This window comes from Schistocerca serialis, unplaced genomic scaffold (assembly GCF_023864345.2).
Source record: "Schistocerca serialis cubense isolate TAMUIC-IGC-003099 unplaced genomic scaffold, iqSchSeri2.2 HiC_scaffold_343, whole genome shotgun sequence".
Taxonomy (NCBI): domain Eukaryota; kingdom Metazoa; phylum Arthropoda; class Insecta; order Orthoptera; family Acrididae; genus Schistocerca; species Schistocerca serialis.
The window spans coordinates 1-15,239 of NW_026047915.1; the positions used below are offsets into that span (position 1 = coordinate 1).

Below are 15,239 nucleotides of genomic sequence, written 5' to 3' on the forward strand. Positions count from 1 at the left end.
CGAGGCAGAGGTTAACAAACACATGCAAACAGGAACGTTCAATGTCAGCCGAAATAGCTCAGTTGGGAGAGCGTTAGACTGAAGATCTAAAGGTCCCTGGTTCGATCCCGGGTTTCGGCAGGTATTCGTTTTGATGCGACGCCAATGGAATGGCTCTGCGTTGGTGATAATGCAACTACCGCTGACAACAAAAATGACTCTCTCCTGTAGCTGTTCTGGTTGTCTAGTGCATGCCATAAGAGGAACTCACTAGACAACTAACTCCCTTAGAAGCAAAAGAATCAAAAAAGTCTACCGACTGCGTTCCTTTTTCTGTGTCAGGTGGTGAAGAACGTTTTCAACGGAACCGTGAAACGAGCGAAAACGTGGGAAACATTGCATTCGAAATGCTTGCGAATTTTCCAATTGCCCAGTGAGTGTCGACAAAATATGTAAATTCTCTGCTCCAACGTATGAGACGCAACGACTCCTGCAATTTGTTGTTGCATCGTGTGTCAGCAGTCTTCGATAGTGTGTTACGAGCTTAGTGCGATAAGTCTGCAGACAGCATTTAGGCGACGTTTTATTAGTAACGGCCCCATGCAGCGATTGCACAACAGTAAACGACATGAGTCAATGTATAGTTGTGCATCGTGAGAGGTATCACAGCGTCGTGTGAGCCCGGATAGCTCAGTCGGTAGAGCATTAGGCTTTTAACCTAAGGGTCCAGGGTTCAAGTCCCTGTCCGGCGGAAATTTTAATACTTTGGTAGCGATTCGTCTGGTAGCGGTGGAAACGCTACGGAAAATAATGAAGCTACGCCGTTTTCTGACACCACAGTGCTTTAAACGGTAGCAGTTGCATGTGTCGGGACAACACCGCGCTACCAGCAGTCGTGGCCGAGTGGTTAAGGCGTCTGACTCGAAATCAGATTCCCTCTGGGAGCGTAGGTTCGAATCCTACCGGCTGCGTGCGATTTTGCGTAAAGAGGAGCAAAAATTTTCGCACACATGTGACATGCGTGGGCGAATGCGGGTGCAAACCAGTGACGCCATTCTCAACAAGACGAAAGTTTCCGTTTAAGAATACTGAGTTTCGCGACGACCGCTGCTTACTGTGGCCATCGGTTCACCTCGCACTGACGCTGGGACTGCAGAAAGCCGTCGCTGAGATCGTGAGTACACAGATGTGCTCGAAGTGTAGGACAGAGCGAACATTCATTTCTTTTTAAGAATCGCAATTCAATCATTCGAGTGCGGCAAAGGCAGTGGTGCAGCGTTTCTTTTCTTAAGATCTCGCAGCTGCTTGGAGGTATGTCCATCGTTTTAAGACGACACAAAACTAGCGTCAGCGGTGCGTCAGTGGAAGTCGGTGAAGTCGCCATTGGAGCCATAAGCCAGTAATTACAACACGCGAATCACTCGCACACCATGTAGCCATGCACCACAACGCTCGGCCGAGGGACCGGACAGCTCAGTCGGTAGAGCGCTAGACCTTCAACCAAAGGGTCCCGGGCTCAAACCCCCGCCAGGCGAAAATTAACACACTGTCGTAACGGCTAATGGAAACCCTACAGAAAAGAGTGACGCCACGCCGCTTTCTGCCATCAGATTGCTTCTAAAGACGGCGGTTCCACTTGTCGGGAGTCGCTTCTGCCACCGGCAGTCGTGGCCGAGTGGTTAAGGCGTCTGACTTGAAATCAGATTCCCTCTGGGAGCGTAGGTTCGAGTCCTGCCGACTGCGAAAATTTTCTCGCTCTCAAAGATGGACGTTCAGCTGCATCCTAGCAGTTGCGTCACTACTAAACACGCGCGTCACCAGCAATGTGCAGTGTTATTTGATCCAGGCGCAGCGTTACAGTCGCGCTCAGAAGCCGCAGCTCATCTCCTCGTCTCACAGCCGCCCACCGGGTGTTAGTACAAGTGTCGCCTCACTGGGCAGTGCAGATGTGTCCATCTTAGCTTGCAGACGATGACGTGTAGCAATTGATGAGCTAACGCAAGTCGAATGTTTTACCGTGTGTATCTCCTAGATACTGCCTCTCATACGGTGGAGAGGCTCACTCCTTCTTGTGTCTCGTTCTCTGCACACGAGTTGCCCCTGGCATCGATATAGCACGGGTTTTCTAGCGCCAGCGCGGCGTCACGTGAAGTCAGCGAAGTGAATATTACACGAGTCGAGTCGACATGTTTGCTTGTTACGATGATGGAAGCAGAAGAAATGTGTGTGGGACTTCACTGCATCGGCTGCTCGCCTTTCAGCGTCCCTGTGTCTTATCAGACGAAGGTGACTGTGAAATTGGCAACGAGGCAGAGGTTAACAAACACATGCAAACAGGAACGTTCAATGTCAGCCGAAATAGCTCAGTTGGGAGAGCGTTAGACTGAAGATCTAAAGGTCCCTGGTTCGATCCCGGGTTTCGGCAGGTATTCGTTTTGATGCGACGCCAATGGAATGGCTCTGCGTTGGTGATAATGCAACTACCGCTGACAACAAAAATGACTCTCTCCTGTAGCTGTTCTGGTTGTCTAGTGCATGCCATAAGAGGAACTCACTAGACAACTAACTCCCTTAGAAGCAAAAGAATCAAAAAAGTCCTACCGACTGCGTTCCTTTTTCTGTGTCAGGTGGTGAAGAACGTTTCAACGGAACCGTGAAACGAGCGAAAACGTGGGAAACATTGCATTCGAAATGCTTGCGAATTTTCCAATTGCCCAGTGAGTGTCGACAAAATATGTAAATTCTCTGCTCCAACGTATGAGACGCAACGACTCCTGCAATTTGTTGTTGCATCGTGTGTCAGCAGTCTTCGATAGTGTGTTACGAGCTTAGTGCGATAAGTCTGCAGACAGCATTTAGGCGACGTTTTATTAGTAACGGCCCCATGCAGCGATTGCACAACAGTAAACGACATGAGTCAATGTATAGTTGTGCATCGTGAGAGGTATCACAGCGTCGTGTGAGCCCGGATAGCTCAGTCGGTAGAGCATTAGGCTTTTAACCTAAGGGTCCAGGGTTCAAGTCCCTGTCCGGGCGGAAATTTAATACTTTGGTAGCGATTCGTCTGGTAGCGGTGGAAACGCTACGGAAAATAATGAAGCTACGCCGTTTTCTGACACCACAGTGCTTTAAACGGTAGCAGTTGCATGTGTCGGACAACACCGCGCTACCAGCAGTCGTGGCCGAGTGGTTAAGGCGTCTGACTCGAAATCAGATTCCCTCTGGGAGCGTAGGTTCGAATCCTACCGGCTGCGTGCGATTTTGCGTAAAGAGGAGCAAAAATTTTCGCACACATGTGACATGCGTGGGCGAATGCGGGTGCAAACCAGTGACGCCATTCTCAACAAGACGAAAGTTTCCGTTTAAGAATACTGAGTTTCGCGACGACCGCTGCTTACTGTGGCCATCGGTTCACCTCGCACTGACGCTGGGACTGCAGAAAGCCGTCGCTGAGATCGTGAGTACACAGATGTGCTCGAAAGTGTAGGACAGAGCGAACATTCATTTCTTTTTAAGAATCGCAATTCAATCATTCGAGTGCGGCAAAGGCAGTGGTGCAGCGTTTCTTTTCTTAAGATCTCGCAGCTGCTTGGAGGTATGTCCATCGTTTTAAGACGACACAAAACTAGCGTCAGCGGTGCGTCAGTGGGAAGTCGGTGAAGTCGCCATTGGAGCCATAAGCCAGTAATTACAACACGCGAATCACTCGCACACCATGTAGCATGCACCACAACGCTCGGCCGAGGGACCGGACAGCTCAGTCGGTAGAGCGCTAGACCTTCAACCAAAGGGTCCCGGGCTCAAACCCCCGCCAGGCGAAAATTAACACACTGTCGTAACGGCTAATGGAAACCCTACAGAAAAGAGTGACGCCACGCCGCTTTCTGCCATCAGATTGCTTCTAAAGACGGCGGTTCCACTTGTCGGGAGTCGCTTCTGCCACCGGCAGTCGTGGCCGAGTGGTTAAGGCGTCTGACTTGAAATCAGATTCCCTCTGGGAGCGTAGGTTCGAGTCCTGCCGACTGCGAAAATTTTCTCGCTCTCAAAAGATGGACGTTCAGCTGCATCCTAGCAGTTGCGTCACTACTAAACACGCGCGTCACCAGCAATGTGCAGTGTTATTTGATCCAGGGCGCAGCGTTACAGTCGCGCTCAGAAGCCGCAGCTCATCTCCTCGTCTCACAGCCGCCCACCGGGTGTTAGTACAAGTGTCGCCTCACTGGGCAGTGCAGATGTGTCCATCTTAGCTTGCAGACGATGACGTGTAGCAATTGATGAGCTAACGCAAGTCGAATGTTTTACCGTGTGTATCTCCTAGATACTGCCTCTCATACGGTGGAGAGGCTAACTCCTTCTTGTGTCTCGTTCTCTGCACACGAGTTGCCCCTGGCATCGATATAGCACGGGTTTTCTAGCGCCAGCGCGGCGTCACGTGAAGTCAGCGAAGTGAATATTACACGAGTCGAGTCGACATGTTTGCTTGTTACGATGATGGAAGCAGAAGAAATGTGTGTGGGACTTCACTGCATCGGCTGCTCGCCTTTCAGCGTCCCTGTGTCTTATCAGACGAAGGTGACTGTGAAATTGGCAACGAGGCAGAGGTTAACAAACACATGCAAACAGGAACGTTCAATGTCAGCCGAAATAGCTCAGTTGGGAGAGCGTTAGACTGAAGATCTAAAGGTCCCTGGTTCGATCCCGGGTTTCGGCAGGTATTCGTTTTGATGCGACGCCAATGGAATGGCTCTGCGTTGGTGATAATGCAACTACCGCTGACAACAAAAATGACTCTCTCCTGTAGCTGTTCTGGTTGTCTAGTGCATGCCATAAGAGGAACTCACTAGACAACTAACTCCCTTAGAAGCAAAAGAATCAAAAAAGTCCTACCGACTGCGTTCCTTTTTCTGTGTCAGGTGGTGAAGAACGTTTTCAACGGAACCGTGAAACGAGCGAAAACGTGGGAAACATTGCATTCGAAATGCTTGCGAATTTTCCAATTGCCCAGTGAGTGTCGACAAAATATGTAAATTCTCTGCTCCAACGTATGAGACGCAACGACTCCTGCAATTTGTTGTTGCATCGTGTGTCAGCAGTCTTCGATAGTGTGTTACGAGCTTAGTGCGATAAGTCTGCAGACAGCATTTAGGCGACGTTTTATTAGTAACGGCCCCATGCAGCGATTGCACAACAGTAAACGACATGAGTCAATGTATAGTTGTGCATCGTGAGAGGTATCACAGCGTCGTGTGAGCCCGGATAGCTCAGTCGGTAGAGCATTAGGCTTTTAACCTAAGGGTCCAGGGTTCAAGTCCCTGTCCGGGCGGAAATTTTAATACTTTGGTAGCGATTCGTCTGGTAGCGGTGGAAACGCTACGGAAAATAATGAAGCTACGCCGTTTTCTGACACCACAGTGCTTTAAACGGTAGCAGTTGCATGTGTCGGGACAACACCGCGCTACCAGCAGTCGTGGCCGAGTGGTTAAGGCGTCTGACTCGAAATCAGATTCCCTCTGGGAGCGTAGGTTCGAATCCTACCGGCTGCGTGCGATTTTGCGTAAAGAGGAGCAAAAATTTTCGCACACATGTGACATGCGTGGGCGAATGCGGGTGCAAACCAGTGACGCCATTCTCAACAAGACGAAAGTTTCCGTTTAAGAATACTGAGTTTCGCGACGACCGCTGCTTACTGTGGCCATCGGTTCACCTCGCACTGACGCTGGGACTGCAGAAAGCCGTCGCTGAGATCGTGAGTACACAGATGTGCTCGAAAGTGTAGGACAGAGCGAACATTCATTTCTTTTTAAGAATCGCAATTCAATCATTCGAGTGCGGCAAAGGCAGTGGTGCAGCGTTTCTTTTCTTAAGATCTCGCAGCTGCTTGGAGGTATGTCCATCGTTTTAAGACGACACAAAACTAGCGTCAGCGGTGCGTCAGTGGGAAGTCGGTGAAGTCGCCATTGGAGCCATAAGCCAGTAATTACAACACGCGAATCACTCGCACACCATGTAGCATGCACCACAACGCTCGGCCGAGGGACCGGACAGCTCAGTCGGTAGAGCGCTAGACCTTCAACCAAAGGGTCCCGGGCTCAAACCCCCGCCAGGCGAAAATTAACACACTGTCGTAACGGCTAATGGAAACCCTACAGAAAAGAGTGACGCCACGCCGCTTTCTGCCATCAGATTGCTTCTAAAGACGGCGGTTCCACTTGTCGGGAGTCGCTTCTGCCACCGGCAGTCGTGGCCGAGTGGTTAAGGCGTCTGACTTGAAATCAGATTCCCTCTGGGAGCGTAGGTTCGAGTCCTGCCGACTGCGAAAATTTTCTCGCTCTCAAAAGATGGACGTTCAGCTGCATCCTAGCAGTTGCGTCACTACTAAACACGCGCGTCACCAGCAATGTGCAGTGTTATTTGATCCAGGGCGCAGCGTTACAGTCGCGCTCAGAAGCCGCAGCTCATCTCCTCGTCTCACAGCCGCCCACCGGGTGTTAGTACAAGTGTCGCCTCACTGGGCAGTGCAGATGTGTCCATCTTAGCTTGCAGACGATGACGTGTAGCAATTGATGAGCTAACGCAAGTCGAATGTTTTACCGTGTGTATCTCCTAGATACTGCCTCTCATACGGTGGAGAGGCTCACTCCTTCTTGTGTCTCGTTCTCTGCACACGAGTTGCCCCTGGCATCGATATAGCACGGGTTTTCTAGCGCCAGCGCGGCGTCACGTGAAGTCAGCGAAGTGAATATTACACGAGTCGAGTCGACATGTTTGCTTGTTACGATGATGGAAGCAGAAGAAATGTGTGTGGGACTTCACTGCATCGGCTGCTCGCCTTTCAGCGTCCCTGTGTCTTATCAGACGAAGGTGACTGTGAAATTGGCAACGAGGCAGAGGTTAACAAACACATGCAAACAGGAACGTTCAATGTCAGCCGAAATAGCTCAGTTGGGAGAGCGTTAGACTGAAGATCTAAAGGTCCCTGGTTCGATCCCGGGTTTCGGCAGGTATTCGTTTTGATGCGACGCCAATGGAATGGCTCTGCGTTGGTGATAATGCAACTACCGCTGACAACAAAAATGACTCTCTCCTGTAGCTGTTCTGGTTGTCTAGTGCATGCCATAAGAGGAACTCACTAGACAACTAACTCCCTTAGAAGCAAAAGAATCAAAAAAGTCCTACCGACTGCGTTCCTTTTTCTGTGTCAGGTGGTGAAGAACGTTTTCAACGGAACCGTGAAACGAGCGAAAACGTGGGAAACATTGCATTCGAAATGCTTGCGAATTTTCCAATTGCCCAGTGAGTGTCGACAAAATATGTAAATTCTCTGCTCCAACGTATGAGACGCAACGACTCCTGCAATTTGTTGTTGCATCGTGTGTCAGCAGTCTTCGATAGTGTGTTACGAGCTTAGTGCGATAAGTCTGCAGACAGCATTTAGGCGACGTTTTATTAGTAACGGCCCCATGCAGCGATTGCACAACAGTAAACGACATGAGTCAATGTATAGTTGTGCATCGTGAGAGGTATCACAGCGTCGTGTGAGCCCGGATAGCTCAGTCGGTAGAGCATTAGGCTTTTAACCTAAGGGTCCAGGGTTCAAGTCCCTGTCCGGGCGGAAATTTTAATACTTTGGTAGCGATTCGTCTGGTAGCGGTGGAAACGCTACGGAAAATAATGAAGCTACGCCGTTTTCTGACACCACAGTGCTTTAAACGGTAGCAGTTGCATGTGTCGGGACAACACCGCGCTACCAGCAGTCGTGGCCGAGTGGTTAAGGCGTCTGACTCGAAATCAGATTCCCTCTGGGAGCGTAGGTTCGAATCCTACCGGCTGCGTGCGATTTTGCGTAAAGAGGAGCAAAAATTTTCGCACACATGTGACATGCGTGGGCGAATGCGGGTGCAAACCAGTGACGCCATTCTCAACAAGACGAAAGTTTCCGTTTAAGAATACTGAGTTTCGCGACGACCGCTGCTTACTGTGGCCATCGGTTCACCTCGCACTGACGCTGGGACTGCAGAAAGCCGTCGCTGAGATCGTGAGTACACAGATGTGCTCGAAAGTGTAGGACAGAGCGAACATTCATTTCTTTTTAAGAATCGCAATTCAATCATTCGAGTGCGGCAAAGGCAGTGGTGCAGCGTTTCTTTTCTTAAGATCTCGCAGCTGCTTGGAGGTATGTCCATCGTTTTAAGACGACACAAAACTAGCGTCAGCGGTGCGTCAGTGGGAAGTCGGTGAAGTCGCCATTGGAGCCATAAGCCAGTAATTACAACACGCGAATCACTCGCACACCATGTAGCATGCACCACAACGCTCGGCCGAGGGACCGGACAGCTCAGTCGGTAGAGCGCTAGACCTTCAACCAAAGGGTCCCGGGCTCAAACCCCCGCCAGGCGAAAATTAACACACTGTCGTAACGGCTAATGGAAACCCTACAGAAAAGAGTGACGCCACGCCGCTTTCTGCCATCAGATTGCTTCTAAAGACGGCGGTTCCACTTGTCGGGAGTCGCTTCTGCCACCGGCAGTCGTGGCCGAGTGGTTAAGGCGTCTGACTTGAAATCAGATTCCCTCTGGGAGCGTAGGTTCGAGTCCTGCCGACTGCGAAAATTTTCTCGCTCTCAAAAGATGGACGTTCAGCTGCATCCTAGCAGTTGCGTCACTACTAAACACGCGCGTCACCAGCAATGTGCAGTGTTATTTGATCCAGGGCGCAGCGTTACAGTCGCGCTCAGAAGCCGCAGCTCATCTCCTCGTCTCACAGCCGCCCACCGGGTGTTAGTACAAGTGTCGCCTCACTGGGCAGTGCAGATGTGTCCATCTTAGCTTGCAGACGATGACGTGTAGCAATTGATGAGCTAACGCAAGTCGAATGTTTTACCGTGTGTATCTCCTAGATACTGCCTCTCATACGGTGGAGAGGCTCACTCCTTCTTGTGTCTCGTTCTCTGCACACGAGTTGCCCCTGGCATCGATATAGCACGGGTTTTCTAGCGCCAGCGCGGCGTCACGTGAAGTCAGCGAAGTGAATATTACACGAGTCGAGTCGACATGTTTGCTTGTTACGATGATGGAAGCAGAAGAAATGTGTGTGGGACTTCACTGCATCGGCTGCTCGCCTTTCAGCGTCCCTGTGTCTTATCAGACGAAGGTGACTGTGAAATTGGCAACGAGGCAGAGGTTAACAAACACATGCAAACAGGAACGTTCAATGTCAGCCGAAATAGCTCAGTTGGGAGAGCGTTAGACTGAAGATCTAAAGGTCCCTGGTTCGATCCCGGGTTTCGGCAGGTATTCGTTTTGATGCGACGCCAATGGAATGGCTCTGCGTTGGTGATAATGCAACTACCGCTGACAACAAAAATGACTCTCTCCTGTAGCTGTTCTGGTTGTCTAGTGCATGCCATAAGAGGAACTCACTAGACAACTAACTCCCTTAGAAGCAAAAGAATCAAAAAAGTCCTACCGACTGCGTTCCTTTTTCTGTGTCAGGTGGTGAAGAACGTTTTCAACGGAACCGTGAAACGAGCGAAAACGTGGGAAACATTGCATTCGAAATGCTTGCGAATTTTCCAATTGCCCAGTGAGTGTCGACAAAATATGTAAATTCTCTGCTCCAACGTATGAGACGCAACGACTCCTGCAATTTGTTGTTGCATCGTGTGTCAGCAGTCTTCGATAGTGTGTTACGAGCTTAGTGCGATAAGTCTGCAGACAGCATTTAGGCGACGTTTTATTAGTAACGGCCCCATGCAGCGATTGCACAACAGTAAACGACATGAGTCAATGTATAGTTGTGCATCGTGAGAGGTATCACAGCGTCGTGTGAGCCCGGATAGCTCAGTCGGTAGAGCATTAGGCTTTTAACCTAAGGGTCCAGGGTTCAAGTCCCTGTCCGGGCGGAAATTTTAATACTTTGGTAGCGATTCGTCTGGTAGCGGTGGAAACGCTACGGAAAATAATGAAGCTACGCCGTTTTCTGACACCACAGTGCTTTAAACGGTAGCAGTTGCATGTGTCGGGACAACACCGCGCTACCAGCAGTCGTGGCCGAGTGGTTAAGGCGTCTGACTCGAAATCAGATTCCCTCTGGGAGCGTAGGTTCGAATCCTACCGGCTGCGTGCGATTTTGCGTAAAGAGGAGCAAAAATTTTCGCACACATGTGACATGCGTGGGCGAATGCGGGTGCAAACCAGTGACGCCATTCTCAACAAGACGAAAGTTTCCGTTTAAGAATACTGAGTTTCGCGACGACCGCTGCTTACTGTGGCCATCGGTTCACCTCGCACTGACGCTGGGACTGCAGAAAGCCGTCGCTGAGATCGTGAGTACACAGATGTGCTCGAAAGTGTAGGACAGAGCGAACATTCATTTCTTTTTAAGAATCGCAATTCAATCATTCGAGTGCGGCAAAGGCAGTGGTGCAGCGTTTCTTTTCTTAAGATCTCGCAGCTGCTTGGAGGTATGTCCATCGTTTTAAGACGACACAAAACTAGCGTCAGCGGTGCGTCAGTGGGAAGTCGGTGAAGTCGCCATTGGAGCCATAAGCCAGTAATTACAACACGCGAATCACTCGCACACCATGTAGCATGCACCACAACGCTCGGCCGAGGGACCGGACAGCTCAGTCGGTAGAGCGCTAGACCTTCAACCAAAGGGTCCCGGGCTCAAACCCCCGCCAGGCGAAAATTAACACACTGTCGTAACGGCTAATGGAAACCCTACAGAAAAGAGTGACGCCACGCCGCTTTCTGCCATCAGATTGCTTCTAAAGACGGCGGTTCCACTTGTCGGGAGTCGCTTCTGCCACCGGCAGTCGTGGCCGAGTGGTTAAGGCGTCTGACTTGAAATCAGATTCCCTCTGGGAGCGTAGGTTCGAGTCCTGCCGACTGCGAAAATTTTCTCGCTCTCAAAAGATGGACGTTCAGCTGCATCCTAGCAGTTGCGTCACTACTAAACACGCGCGTCACCAGCAATGTGCAGTGTTATTTGATCCAGGGCGCAGCGTTACAGTCGCGCTCAGAAGCCGCAGCTCATCTCCTCGTCTCACAGCCGCCCACCGGGTGTTAGTACAAGTGTCGCCTCACTGGGCAGTGCAGATGTGTCCATCTTAGCTTGCAGACGATGACGTGTAGCAATTGATGAGCTAACGCAAGTCGAATGTTTTACCGTGTGTATCTCCTAGATACTGCCTCTCATACGGTGGAGAGGCTCACTCCTTCTTGTGTCTCGTTCTCTGCACACGAGTTGCCCCTGGCATCGATATAGCACGGGTTTTCTAGCGCCAGCGCGGCGTCACGTGAAGTCAGCGAAGTGAATATTACACGAGTCGAGTCGACATGTTTGCTTGTTACGATGATGGAAGCAGAAGAAATGTGTGTGGGACTTCACTGCATCGGCTGCTCGCCTTTCAGCGTCCCTGTGTCTTATCAGACGAAGGTGACTGTGAAATTGGCAACGAGGCAGAGGTTAACAAACACATGCAAACAGGAACGTTCAATGTCAGCCGAAATAGCTCAGTTGGGAGAGCGTTAGACTGAAGATCTAAAGGTCCCTGGTTCGATCCCGGGTTTCGGCAGGTATTCGTTTTGATGCGACGCCAATGGAATGGCTCTGCGTTGGTGATAATGCAACTACCGCTGACAACAAAAATGACTCTCTCCTGTAGCTGTTCTGGTTGTCTAGTGCATGCCATAAGAGGAACTCACTAGACAACTAACTCCCTTAGAAGCAAAAGAATCAAAAAAGTCCTACCGACTGCGTTCCTTTTTCTGTGTCAGGTGGTGAAGAACGTTTTCAACGGAACCGTGAAACGAGCGAAAACGTGGGAAACATTGCATTCGAAATGCTTGCGAATTTTCCAATTGCCCAGTGAGTGTCGACAAAATATGTAAATTCTCTGCTCCAACGTATGAGACGCAACGACTCCTGCAATTTGTTGTTGCATCGTGTGTCAGCAGTCTTCGATAGTGTGTTACGAGCTTAGTGCGATAAGTCTGCAGACAGCATTTAGGCGACGTTTTATTAGTAACGGCCCCATGCAGCGATTGCACAACAGTAAACGACATGAGTCAATGTATAGTTGTGCATCGTGAGAGGTATCACAGCGTCGTGTGAGCCCGGATAGCTCAGTCGGTAGAGCATTAGGCTTTTAACCTAAGGGTCCAGGGTTCAAGTCCCTGTCCGGGCGGAAATTTTAATACTTTGGTAGCGATTCGTCTGGTAGCGGTGGAAACGCTACGGAAAATAATGAAGCTACGCCGTTTTCTGACACCACAGTGCTTTAAACGGTAGCAGTTGCATGTGTCGGGACAACACCGCGCTACCAGCAGTCGTGGCCGAGTGGTTAAGGCGTCTGACTCGAAATCAGATTCCCTCTGGGAGCGTAGGTTCGAATCCTACCGGCTGCGTGCGATTTTGCGTAAAGAGGAGCAAAAATTTTCGCACACATGTGACATGCGTGGGCGAATGCGGGTGCAAACCAGTGACGCCATTCTCAACAAGACGAAAGTTTCCGTTTAAGAATACTGAGTTTCGCGACGACCGCTGCTTACTGTGGCCATCGGTTCACCTCGCACTGACGCTGGGACTGCAGAAAGCCGTCGCTGAGATCGTGAGTACACAGATGTGCTCGAAAGTGTAGGACAGAGCGAACATTCATTTCTTTTTAAGAATCGCAATTCAATCATTCGAGTGCGGCAAAGGCAGTGGTGCAGCGTTTCTTTTCTTAAGATCTCGCAGCTGCTTGGAGGTATGTCCATCGTTTTAAGACGACACAAAACTAGCGTCAGCGGTGCGTCAGTGGGAAGTCGGTGAAGTCGCCATTGGAGCCATAAGCCAGTAATTACAACACGCGAATCACTCGCACACCATGTAGCATGCACCACAACGCTCGGCCGAGGGACCGGACAGCTCAGTCGGTAGAGCGCTAGACCTTCAACCAAAGGGTCCCGGGCTCAAACCCCCGCCAGGCGAAAATTAACACACTGTCGTAACGGCTAATGGAAACCCTACAGAAAAGAGTGACGCCACGCCGCTTTCTGCCATCAGATTGCTTCTAAAGACGGCGGTTCCACTTGTCGGGAGTCGCTTCTGCCACCGGCAGTCGTGGCCGAGTGGTTAAGGCGTCTGACTTGAAATCAGATTCCCTCTGGGAGCGTAGGTTCGAGTCCTGCCGACTGCGAAAATTTTCTCGCTCTCAAAAGATGGACGTTCAGCTGCATCCTAGCAGTTGCGTCACTACTAAACACGCGCGTCACCAGCAATGTGCAGTGTTATTTGATCCAGGGCGCAGCGTTACAGTCGCGCTCAGAAGCCGCAGCTCATCTCCTCGTCTCACAGCCGCCCACCGGGTGTTAGTACAAGTGTCGCCTCACTGGGCAGTGCAGATGTGTCCATCTTAGCTTGCAGACGATGACGTGTAGCAATTGATGAGCTAACGCAAGTCGAATGTTTTACCGTGTGTATCTCCTAGATACTGCCTCTCATACGGTGGAGAGGCTCACTCCTTCTTGTGTCTCGTTCTCTGCACACGAGTTGCCCCTGGCATCGATATAGCACGGGTTTTCTAGCGCCAGCGCGGCGTCACGTGAAGTCAGCGAAGTGAATATTACACGAGTCGAGTCGACATGTTTGCTTGTTACGATGATGGAAGCAGAAGAAATGTGTGTGGGACTTCACTGCATCGGCTGCTCGCCTTTCAGCGTCCCTGTGTCTTATCAGACGAAGGTGACTGTGAAATTGGCAACGAGGCAGAGGTTAACAAACACATGCAAACAGGAACGTTCAATGTCAGCCGAAATAGCTCAGTTGGGAGAGCGTTAGACTGAAGATCTAAAGGTCCCTGGTTCGATCCCGGGTTTCGGCAGGTATTCGTTTTGATGCGACGCCAATGGAATGGCTCTGCGTTGGTGATAATGCAACTACCGCTGACAACAAAAATGACTCTCTCCTGTAGCTGTTCTGGTTGTCTAGTGCATGCCATAAGAGGAACTCACTAGACAACTAACTCCCTTAGAAGCAAAAGAATCAAAAAAGTCCTACCGACTGCGTTCCTTTTTCTGTGTCAGGTGGTGAAGAACGTTTTCAACGGAACCGTGAAACGAGCGAAAACGTGGGAAACATTGCATTCGAAATGCTTGCGAATTTTCCAATTGCCCAGTGAGTGTCGACAAAATATGTAAATTCTCTGCTCCAACGTATGAGACGCAACGACTCCTGCAATTTGTTGTTGCATCGTGTGTCAGCAGTCTTCGATAGTGTGTTACGAGCTTAGTGCGATAAGTCTGCAGACAGCATTTAGGCGACGTTTTATTAGTAACGGCCCCATGCAGCGATTGCACAACAGTAAACGACATGAGTCAATGTATAGTTGTGCATCGTGAGAGGTATCACAGCGTCGTGTGAGCCCGGATAGCTCAGTCGGTAGAGCATTAGGCTTTTAACCTAAGGGTCCAGGGTTCAAGTCCCTGTCCGGGCGGAAATTTTAATACTTTGGTAGCGATTCGTCTGGTAGCGGTGGAAACGCTACGGAAAATAATGAAGCTACGCCGTTTTCTGACACCACAGTGCTTTAAACGGTAGCAGTTGCATGTGTCGGGACAACACCGCGCTACCAGCAGTCGTGGCCGAGTGGTTAAGGCGTCTGACTCGAAATCAGATTCCCTCTGGGAGCGTAGGTTCGAATCCTACCGGCTGCGTGCGATTTTGCGTAAAGAGGAGCAAAAATTTTCGCACACATGTGACATGCGTGGGCGAATGCGGGTGCAAACCAGTGACGCCATTCTCAACAAGACGAAAGTTTCCGTTTAAGAATACTGAGTTTCGCGACGACCGCTGCTTACTGTGGCCATCGGTTCACCTCGCACTGACGCTGGGACTGCAGAAAGCCGTCGCTGAGATCGTGAGTACACAGATGTGCTCGAAAGTGTAGGACAGAGCGAACATTCATTTCTTTTTAAGAATCGCAATTCAATCATTCGAGTGCGGCAAAGGCAGTGGTGCAGCGTTTCTTTTCTTAAGATCTCGCAGCTGCTTGGAGGTATGTCCATCGTTTTAAGACGACACAAAACTAGCGTCAGCGGTGCGTCAGTGGGAAGTCGGTGAAGTCGCCATTGGAGCCATAAGCCAGTAATTACAACACGCGAATCACTCGCACACCATGTAGCATGCACCACAACGCTCGGCCGAGGGACCGGACAGCTCAGTCGGTAGAGCGCTAGACCTTCAACCAAAGGGTCCCGGGCTCAAACCCCCGCCAG

At 50.4% G+C, this 15,239-nt stretch overlaps 26 non-coding genes across 26 annotated transcripts; all 26 read left to right on the forward strand.

Moving 5' to 3' along the window:
- The first annotated feature begins 47 nt into the window (after positions 1-47).
- Trnaf-gaa (transfer RNA phenylalanine (anticodon GAA)) lies at positions 48-120 on the forward strand. Its single transcript has one exon. It is a non-coding gene; the product is annotated as a tRNA-Phe (tRNA).
- Positions 121-868: 748 nt separating this feature from the next.
- Positions 869-950, forward strand: Trnas-cga (transfer RNA serine (anticodon CGA)). Its single transcript has one exon. It is a non-coding gene; the product is annotated as a tRNA-Ser (tRNA).
- Positions 951-1,640: 690 nt separating this feature from the next.
- On the forward strand, positions 1,641-1,722 carry Trnas-uga (transfer RNA serine (anticodon UGA)). The gene has a single exon. It is a non-coding gene; the product is annotated as a tRNA-Ser (tRNA).
- Positions 1,723-2,331: 609 nt separating this feature from the next.
- Trnaf-gaa (transfer RNA phenylalanine (anticodon GAA)) lies at positions 2,332-2,404 on the forward strand. Its single transcript has one exon. It is a non-coding gene; the product is annotated as a tRNA-Phe (tRNA).
- Positions 2,405-2,942: 538 nt separating this feature from the next.
- On the forward strand, positions 2,943-3,015 carry Trnak-uuu (transfer RNA lysine (anticodon UUU)). The gene has a single exon. It is a non-coding gene; the product is annotated as a tRNA-Lys (tRNA).
- Positions 3,016-3,151: 136 nt separating this feature from the next.
- Positions 3,152-3,233, forward strand: Trnas-cga (transfer RNA serine (anticodon CGA)). Its single transcript has one exon. It is a non-coding gene; the product is annotated as a tRNA-Ser (tRNA).
- Positions 3,234-3,924: 691 nt separating this feature from the next.
- Positions 3,925-4,006, forward strand: Trnas-uga (transfer RNA serine (anticodon UGA)). Its single transcript has one exon. It is a non-coding gene; the product is annotated as a tRNA-Ser (tRNA).
- Positions 4,007-4,617: 611 nt separating this feature from the next.
- Positions 4,618-4,690, forward strand: Trnaf-gaa (transfer RNA phenylalanine (anticodon GAA)). The gene has a single exon. It is a non-coding gene; the product is annotated as a tRNA-Phe (tRNA).
- A 539-nt stretch (positions 4,691-5,229) lies between these two features.
- Trnak-uuu (transfer RNA lysine (anticodon UUU)) lies at positions 5,230-5,302 on the forward strand. The gene has a single exon. It is a non-coding gene; the product is annotated as a tRNA-Lys (tRNA).
- Positions 5,303-5,440: 138 nt separating this feature from the next.
- On the forward strand, positions 5,441-5,522 carry Trnas-cga (transfer RNA serine (anticodon CGA)). The gene has a single exon. It is a non-coding gene; the product is annotated as a tRNA-Ser (tRNA).
- Positions 5,523-6,213: 691 nt separating this feature from the next.
- Trnas-uga (transfer RNA serine (anticodon UGA)) lies at positions 6,214-6,295 on the forward strand. The gene has a single exon. It is a non-coding gene; the product is annotated as a tRNA-Ser (tRNA).
- Positions 6,296-6,906: 611 nt separating this feature from the next.
- Trnaf-gaa (transfer RNA phenylalanine (anticodon GAA)) lies at positions 6,907-6,979 on the forward strand. The gene has a single exon. It is a non-coding gene; the product is annotated as a tRNA-Phe (tRNA).
- A 539-nt stretch (positions 6,980-7,518) lies between these two features.
- On the forward strand, positions 7,519-7,591 carry Trnak-uuu (transfer RNA lysine (anticodon UUU)). Its single transcript has one exon. It is a non-coding gene; the product is annotated as a tRNA-Lys (tRNA).
- A 138-nt stretch (positions 7,592-7,729) lies between these two features.
- Positions 7,730-7,811, forward strand: Trnas-cga (transfer RNA serine (anticodon CGA)). The gene has a single exon. It is a non-coding gene; the product is annotated as a tRNA-Ser (tRNA).
- A 691-nt stretch (positions 7,812-8,502) lies between these two features.
- On the forward strand, positions 8,503-8,584 carry Trnas-uga (transfer RNA serine (anticodon UGA)). The gene has a single exon. It is a non-coding gene; the product is annotated as a tRNA-Ser (tRNA).
- Positions 8,585-9,195: 611 nt separating this feature from the next.
- Positions 9,196-9,268, forward strand: Trnaf-gaa (transfer RNA phenylalanine (anticodon GAA)). Its single transcript has one exon. It is a non-coding gene; the product is annotated as a tRNA-Phe (tRNA).
- A 539-nt stretch (positions 9,269-9,807) lies between these two features.
- On the forward strand, positions 9,808-9,880 carry Trnak-uuu (transfer RNA lysine (anticodon UUU)). The gene has a single exon. It is a non-coding gene; the product is annotated as a tRNA-Lys (tRNA).
- Positions 9,881-10,018: 138 nt separating this feature from the next.
- On the forward strand, positions 10,019-10,100 carry Trnas-cga (transfer RNA serine (anticodon CGA)). Its single transcript has one exon. It is a non-coding gene; the product is annotated as a tRNA-Ser (tRNA).
- A 691-nt stretch (positions 10,101-10,791) lies between these two features.
- Positions 10,792-10,873, forward strand: Trnas-uga (transfer RNA serine (anticodon UGA)). Its single transcript has one exon. It is a non-coding gene; the product is annotated as a tRNA-Ser (tRNA).
- A 611-nt stretch (positions 10,874-11,484) lies between these two features.
- Trnaf-gaa (transfer RNA phenylalanine (anticodon GAA)) lies at positions 11,485-11,557 on the forward strand. The gene has a single exon. It is a non-coding gene; the product is annotated as a tRNA-Phe (tRNA).
- A 539-nt stretch (positions 11,558-12,096) lies between these two features.
- On the forward strand, positions 12,097-12,169 carry Trnak-uuu (transfer RNA lysine (anticodon UUU)). Its single transcript has one exon. It is a non-coding gene; the product is annotated as a tRNA-Lys (tRNA).
- A 138-nt stretch (positions 12,170-12,307) lies between these two features.
- Trnas-cga (transfer RNA serine (anticodon CGA)) lies at positions 12,308-12,389 on the forward strand. The gene has a single exon. It is a non-coding gene; the product is annotated as a tRNA-Ser (tRNA).
- A 691-nt stretch (positions 12,390-13,080) lies between these two features.
- On the forward strand, positions 13,081-13,162 carry Trnas-uga (transfer RNA serine (anticodon UGA)). Its single transcript has one exon. It is a non-coding gene; the product is annotated as a tRNA-Ser (tRNA).
- Positions 13,163-13,773: 611 nt separating this feature from the next.
- Trnaf-gaa (transfer RNA phenylalanine (anticodon GAA)) lies at positions 13,774-13,846 on the forward strand. Its single transcript has one exon. It is a non-coding gene; the product is annotated as a tRNA-Phe (tRNA).
- Positions 13,847-14,385: 539 nt separating this feature from the next.
- Positions 14,386-14,458, forward strand: Trnak-uuu (transfer RNA lysine (anticodon UUU)). Its single transcript has one exon. It is a non-coding gene; the product is annotated as a tRNA-Lys (tRNA).
- A 138-nt stretch (positions 14,459-14,596) lies between these two features.
- Trnas-cga (transfer RNA serine (anticodon CGA)) lies at positions 14,597-14,678 on the forward strand. The gene has a single exon. It is a non-coding gene; the product is annotated as a tRNA-Ser (tRNA).
- The last annotated feature ends 561 nt before the right edge of the window (positions 14,679-15,239 follow it).